Below are 6,887 nucleotides of genomic sequence, written 5' to 3'. Positions count from 1 at the left end.
CCTGAACCACAGGAGACAGAAAATGACCTGAGTCACTGTCATCTTTCTAGGCAGCACCCCAGGTATCCAGGGGAGAAGCTGACTTTTTTTTGCAGATTGTCTTTTTTTGTTTTTATTTTTTCAAATTGGAGTATAATTGCTTCACAATGTTGTGTTGGTCTCTGCTGCAGAACACCGTCAATCAGCCAGGTGTGCTGTGTGCTGTGCTGTGCGCTTAGCTGCTCAGTCGTGTCCTTTGCGACCCCATGGGCTGTATGTAGCCTGCCAGGCTCCTCTGTCCATGGGGATTCTCCAGGTAAGAATACTGGCGTGGGTTGCCATGCCCTCCTCCAGGGGATCTTCCCAACCCAGGGATCGAACCCAGGTCTCTCACATTGCAGGCAGATTCTTTACCAGCTGAGCCACCAGGGAAGCCCTAAGAATACATATATTCCCCCCCGCCAATCGCACCCCTCCAGGTCGTCACAGAGCACCGAGCTGCGCTCCCTGTGCTGTGTGGCAGCTCCCGTCTAGCTGCCTATTTTACACATGGCAGTGTATATATGTCAACACTACTCCCTCAGTTCATATCCCCTCTCCTTCCCCCTGTGTCTACAAGTCCATTCTGTACATCTGTGCATCTATAACTGCATCTCTATTCCTGCCCTGCAAATAGGCTCATTAGTACCATTTTTCTAGATTTCATATATATGGAGCTGGCTCTTTACATACAGTCTAGGGCAGGAGGGCTTCATTTCCCTGAAGCTCTGACTGCAGAAGGAGAGATGCTGACCAGCAGATGTATTTCTCAGTGAGGCCATTTCTCAGACAGCATGTGGCCAACCAAAACCAACAGGGCCCCTATTTTTCTGCTGCCAGAAGGGACAAGGGGCTTACAGAAGCCCCAGCCTGTGGGCTCCGCAGAGCTCCAACCCCAGGCTGGGGCTTTGGTAAGGCTAGAGTGAGGTTGCTCCCTGGCCTCCTGGGGTCCTGGGATGGGCCTGCGGTTAATACCATCATCAAGTCACCACCTCCTGTCATCCTACAGCTTCTGCAGCAGGACCCGTTTCCTCTTTACTCCCTGCCCTTGGCCTAAACCTTTCTAAGGATGTGTCCCTAGCCTGGGACCCGGTGGTGCTACAGCTGCAATCTCTTTCCTGCCCTTTCTTCCTGTCTCACCTTTACGCCTTTATTCAGGTCTCTCGGACCCTTCTTCACACTCTAATCTCCACACGAGGACAGAGCTCATCTTCATTGGGTTTCCTACTAAGCCGCTTCAGTCGTGTCCAACTCTTTATGACCCCATAACCTGCTAGATTCCTCTGTCCATGGGATTCTCCAGACAAGAATACCTTCTCCAGGGGATCTTCCTAACCCAGGGATCAAACTCAGGTCCCTTAAATCTCCTGCACTGGCAGGCGCGTTCCTTCCCACTGGTGCTACGAGGTTTAGTCACTTCTAAAACAGACCTCTTTACAGCTTCACAACCTGTTATTGCATGTTAAAAACAACTGGATACTGAGGTTCAGACTAGCTTGCTCTACGGCTCAAAAATCACCTTTGGATAGGTTTATTTGGCAAGAAAACTTTTTATCAAATACAGACTGTTCACAGGGTGGCAATGTGAACTTTTCTGGAAGGGCCGTTCCCCCAGGTTAGTTCAGTTCAGCTGCTCAGTCATGTCTGACTCTTTGCGACCCCATGGACTGCAGCACGCCAGGCCTCCCTGTCTACCACCAACTCCTGGAGCTTAACCAAACTCATGTCCACTGAGTCGATGATGCCATCCAACCGTCTCATCCTCTGTCATCCCCTTCTCCTCCTGCCTTCAATCTTTCCCAGCATCAGGGTCTTTTCCAACGAGTCAGTTCTTCACATCAGGTTGCCAAAGTATTGAAGTTTCAGCTTCAGCATCCGTCCTGCCAATGTATATTCAGGGTTCATCTCCTTTAGGATGGACTGGTTGGATCTCCTTGCAGTCCAAGGGACTCTCAAGAGTCTTCTCTAACACTACAATTCAAAAGCATCAATTCTTTGGCGTTCAGCTTTCTTTATAGTCCAGCTCTCACATCCACACATGACTACTGGAAAAACCATAGCTTTGACTAGACGGACTATTCCCCCAGGTACAGCCTACCTATTCCTGGGTGCTACTGTCTCTCTCTCCTGGGGAACGGGGAGAAAGCAGCGCTGGGGAAAAGAGAAAAGCCTTTGGGGTTTCAAGTGGGATATAGTAGACATATGAGAAAAGTAAAAACAATCAATTTCTTGACTAAGAACCTCAGAACAAACTCAAATAGAATTTGCGTGACCACGGTTGACTGCTGTCTTGTCTACCACAGGGTATTTGCTTTTCCCTTATACCTGACTCAGGCTTTCTTCAAATCCTCTCTGTAAAAAGAAGTGTGAGAGAGAAACAATAGAATGAAAATCACTGTTTACTCTCTGCCCACGAACCATGGGCACGGAGGCTGATCTGAGACCTGCTGCGGGCCACATGGCCTGCAGGGAGGGCTTTGCTCTTACACCTGTGACCACGTGTTCTCCGTAGCCTGTGTGTTTCCAAATCCTGTTTTGATGGCTGAACTCATCTGTGACTCACAGTTCTTTCAGCTGGTGCTGAGGAGTGGGGCTGCCTCTTGCTCAGGGCTAGCCAGTCGGGATACTGAACAAGGAAAGAATTATTCCAAGAAACAGAAGGTATCTGAGTTTCCCTGGCAGATCCAGTGACAGAGAAACTCCTAGGCCTCAGATCTTGGCAGGAGATAGGAAGTGCTTTGAGCACCAACAATGGGAGCTGCACATAATGGAGGGAAAGAAAATCTGAAAAGTCCAAAGAACGTAAACATGGATGTTCCATTCTCTGATCTGCTGTCTCACATTCCAGAAGGTCACAGCTTCCAACAGACACTCTTTATTCTGACAATCCCGGTGGTGTGCTGGCCTGCTGACGCTGGGTGGGGGTGGAGCAGATCATCTATAATATTTGTGGGCTTCTGTGGTATAAATGAGGGCTTCCCAGAGGGTGCTAGTGGTAAAGAACCCGCCTGCCAATGCAGAGACTTAAGAGACGTAGGTTCGATCCCTGGGCCAGGAAGATCCTCTGGAGGAGGGCATGGCAACCCACTCCAGTTATTCTTGCCTGGAGAATCCCATGGACAGAGGAGCCTGGCGGGCTACAGTCCACAGGTCACAAAGAGTCAGACACGACTGAAGCGACTTAGCACGTACAATGCTGTTTATATGCATTAGGGACCAAACGAACTTTAAATAATAGCTCCAGGTAAAACTGGGTTCTTGAGACATTTGAAAAAAACAGACAAACAGAAAAGATATAAAAGCTAAATTCAGTTAGACTCTGGGGTACAGTTTAACCTTGACAGACCAGCACTTTCCACATTCCAACCTGGAAACTAGAGACAGTAACTGATAAGAAGCAACTAGCCCAGAGACCTCTTCAACTCTGTCTCCAGCGGTCCTTCAAGCTCACCTGTGTTCTGAAAGCGTGTGGTCCAGCAACTGTCACCAACAGGCTGAAGGGGTGCCTGGGCATCCCACAGAGCTCCTACGGGGACCCTCTGTCCTCACACCTGACCACTCGCTTCACTGCCACCACCCTCCACCCTCCACGCCTCTACACTCAGGCTTCTGACTGAAAAAACCCTCACCGGGTCACTCTGCGTTCATCTTCCCTTTGCCCTTGTCATCTACTTTGTTCTCATCCTCCTTTCTCAACTATCCCAATAAGCTTATCCCCCTGAAAACTCCCTCCCTCATCTCACCACGTGGCTTCCGTCTGCACCGCTGTGTTAGAACACTCCCCGTGGAGGACGCAGAGCATCCCCTCGGATGGCCTCTGTGGCGGCAGTGAGGTGGGTCTGAGACCACACTGTGGCCCTATTTCTTCGCTGGCTCTTTTGCCCTCTCCACCACTGACTTAATCCTCCCCTTGACTTTCTTTTTCTAAATAATTTTATTTGTTTATTTTTGGTTGTCCTGGATCTTCGTTGCTACACACAGCCTTTCTCTAGCTGTGAGGTGCAGGTTGTTCATTGTGTGGTGACTTCTTTCGTAGAGCACGTGCGTCGGCGGTTGTGACACACAGGCTGGGTGACCTCACCGCATGTGGGACCTTCCCGGACCAGGGATCGAACCCGTGGCTCCTGCATCAGTAGGTGGATTCTTTACCACTGAGCCACTAGGGAAGCCCATCCCCTTGACTTTCAACTGGGTCCTCCTTCTGCATGTGCACTCATCTGAAGAACACAAAACGGACAAGTCTAGTGTCTGGTCCTAACTGCCCCCGAATTCTATACCTTAATTGTCCAGATAAACATCCCACGGATACTGGAGAGCGACAACACACCACACAAGCAGCTTGGAGTCCCTCATCCGTCTTATTATAGGTACTCTGTCCCCAGCCTGTCATCAACACCCGCACAACAACAGTTTCCAAATGCTTAGAATTCCTTTCCCTTGGTTGCCCTTCCTTCTTCTTATCTTGCATTCAGTACTTTATGAAACCCAGAAGATTCCTTTTCTGTAAAAGATCTGACTTTTGTCATCCCCATTTTCTCAGCAGATGCCCCAGCGATGTAGGCACTGACCCAGCTCTCCTGGGTTGGACTCCTGTCTTCAGCCCCTTGGCCATATTCATCAATCAATCCGTCTCCTAGTCATAATTTTTATTCCATTACTCACTTTCCAGAAATTGACAACTGCTCTTTATTCTCACTACCTTACCAAATTCATCCCTTTTTAAAACTGGTACCTGGTACTTGACTTTCTCTTACACGCATAGTCACTCCAGCTGGGACACCCAGGCCTCAGCTAATCTAAGCCTGCTACTCACTTGAGGATCACCCAGAACTGGGGGTTCAGTGCAAATACTTATGGCATGACCAGTTCATCTTGACCTTTGGGAATGTTCTTCAGTTGTTCTGTTTCCAACTAGACTGTGAGTTCTTTAAAATCAGTTAAGTCAGTAAGCAGAACTTTTTAAAACAAAAACAAAAACATGGTGATGCTTAGATGGTGGTTTCAATACGGCAGTTACTTAATATACTGTGCTGATGGGCAGTGACCATTAGTAGCCAGAAGTCAGTTTCTACGAGGGCCAGCAACATTGCACAAGCAAAACTATGATGAACCTGTCTTGAAAAGCAGAAACAGAGACACAGAGGTAGTAACAAACATATGGATATCAAGGGGGAATTGGGAGATTGGGACTGACATATATGACACTCTGTATAAAATAGGTAACTAAGGAGAACCTATTGTATACCTCAGGGAACTCTACTCAATGCTCTGTGGTGACCTAAATGGGAAAGAAATCCAAAAAAAGAGAAGATATGTGTATACTTACAGCTGATTCACTTTGCTGTACAAAAGAAACTAACACAACATTGTAAAGCAACTATACTCCAATAAAATTTTAAAAAAGAAAAATAAGAAAAAAAAATACACCTAGAAAACGACAGATGACATGGTGAGTACATTTCTGGAAACTGCAATTTTTCAAAATAATTTATTGGTATGGGTGAAGAGCAAGTATTTCACTCTTTGGGCTTTCCTTTTTTCATTAAAAAGGCCAATATATGTGTTAGGTAAATCAGAGTTTTAAAGAGGTGGGAATGCGCAGATATCTTTAACCTGCAACCCAGTGACCATGAGTTCAGCCTTCTGAGACTCAAGAAGGGGTGCTGGCCAAGGGGTGCTCTTGTGAGAGGGGCTGTCACTATGTCACTACGATAACACAGAAATCCAAGGCTCACTCGAACCACTAAAGACCCTCTGGCACTTCTTAAAAGTCAAAGGTCAGGTGGCCAAATGTCATTTTATGGACTGGCAAATATCATCTTCCTCCTTGAGGCTTTAACTAGACAGATAAGACACTCCAGAAGAAACTGTTCCACCATGTAAATGACTCTCTGGGAGTTGGTGAGGATGCTTAGAAAGTGCAGACATTCTTTGAGGATGCCACAAATGGATGCAATCATTTGTTAAATGGCACCAAGAGACTTTATTGTTGATGGTATAACCTGCAGTCATTTTGGCTGATCCTTTCAATACCTCCTTGAAGTGCCATGGAACAAAAATATGCTAAGCAACATATTCAACAACTTTGTAACAATATTTAAAAAAAAAATAACATTAAAGAAATTTAGATTACAAATCTAACACAAAAGCTATTCACTTAACATTTTTCATATCATTTTAATCACAGTCCACATACAATTTTGCATTCTTTTGTCTGTAACCCCTCCTATATACTTTTGATCTTTATACTTATAATACAGACTCCACCTGACTCTTAATACTCCATTTTCAAGCTTTTATTCTTCATTGCTCATTTGTTGATTCTGTTGTCTCTGACATTCAATTCTAATATCCAACTGTCCAACAATAGTTGGATAATTACATATATGCTGGTAGCTCAGAGGGTAAAGCATCTGCCTGCAATGCGGGAGACCAGGGTTCGATCCCTGGGTCAGGAAGATCCCTGAAGAAGGAAATGGCAACCCACTCCAGTATTCTTGCCTGAAAAATCCCATGGATGGAGAAGCCTGGTAGGCTACGGTCCAGGGGGTCACAAAGAGTCAGACACGACTAAGCGACTTCACTTTCACTTTTAAAAATCAATTAGTCATAATTTTAAGGAATGAGATGATCAGGTGAAAGGATTTAAAACTATTTATGGCTGCTGTTATAATTGGCTAAATTGATCTTTAGTAGCATTGTACAAACACAGAGTTTCAAATTCAATTTTATGATTTTTGATCTACCTCTTGCATTAAGTCACTGCTGTAGGATCCTAAAAGAGTGACTGCCATTTCAGAAATGGCATTGACTTGTTGGTTTTTATTATAAGAAAACCAATAACAACGGGGAAGCTCTTACCAAAAAAG

General features: G+C 45.8%; 1 protein-coding gene across 11 annotated transcripts in view; it reads right to left on the bottom strand.

The window, feature by feature from the left end:
* HIPK2 (homeodomain interacting protein kinase 2) overlaps positions 1 to 6,887 on the bottom strand; it is a 203,939-nt gene that overhangs the window by 93,035 nt on the left and 104,017 nt on the right. The gene's annotated exons all lie outside the window — the stretch shown is intronic.

This window comes from Bos grunniens, chromosome 4 (assembly GCF_055505025.1).
Source record: "Bos grunniens cultivar Pamir isolate PY7600 chromosome 4, Bosgru_T2T1.0, whole genome shotgun sequence".
In the NCBI taxonomy this organism is placed as follows: domain Eukaryota; kingdom Metazoa; phylum Chordata; class Mammalia; order Artiodactyla; family Bovidae; genus Bos; species Bos grunniens.
This window is presented reverse-complemented; position numbering and strand designations above follow the sequence as displayed.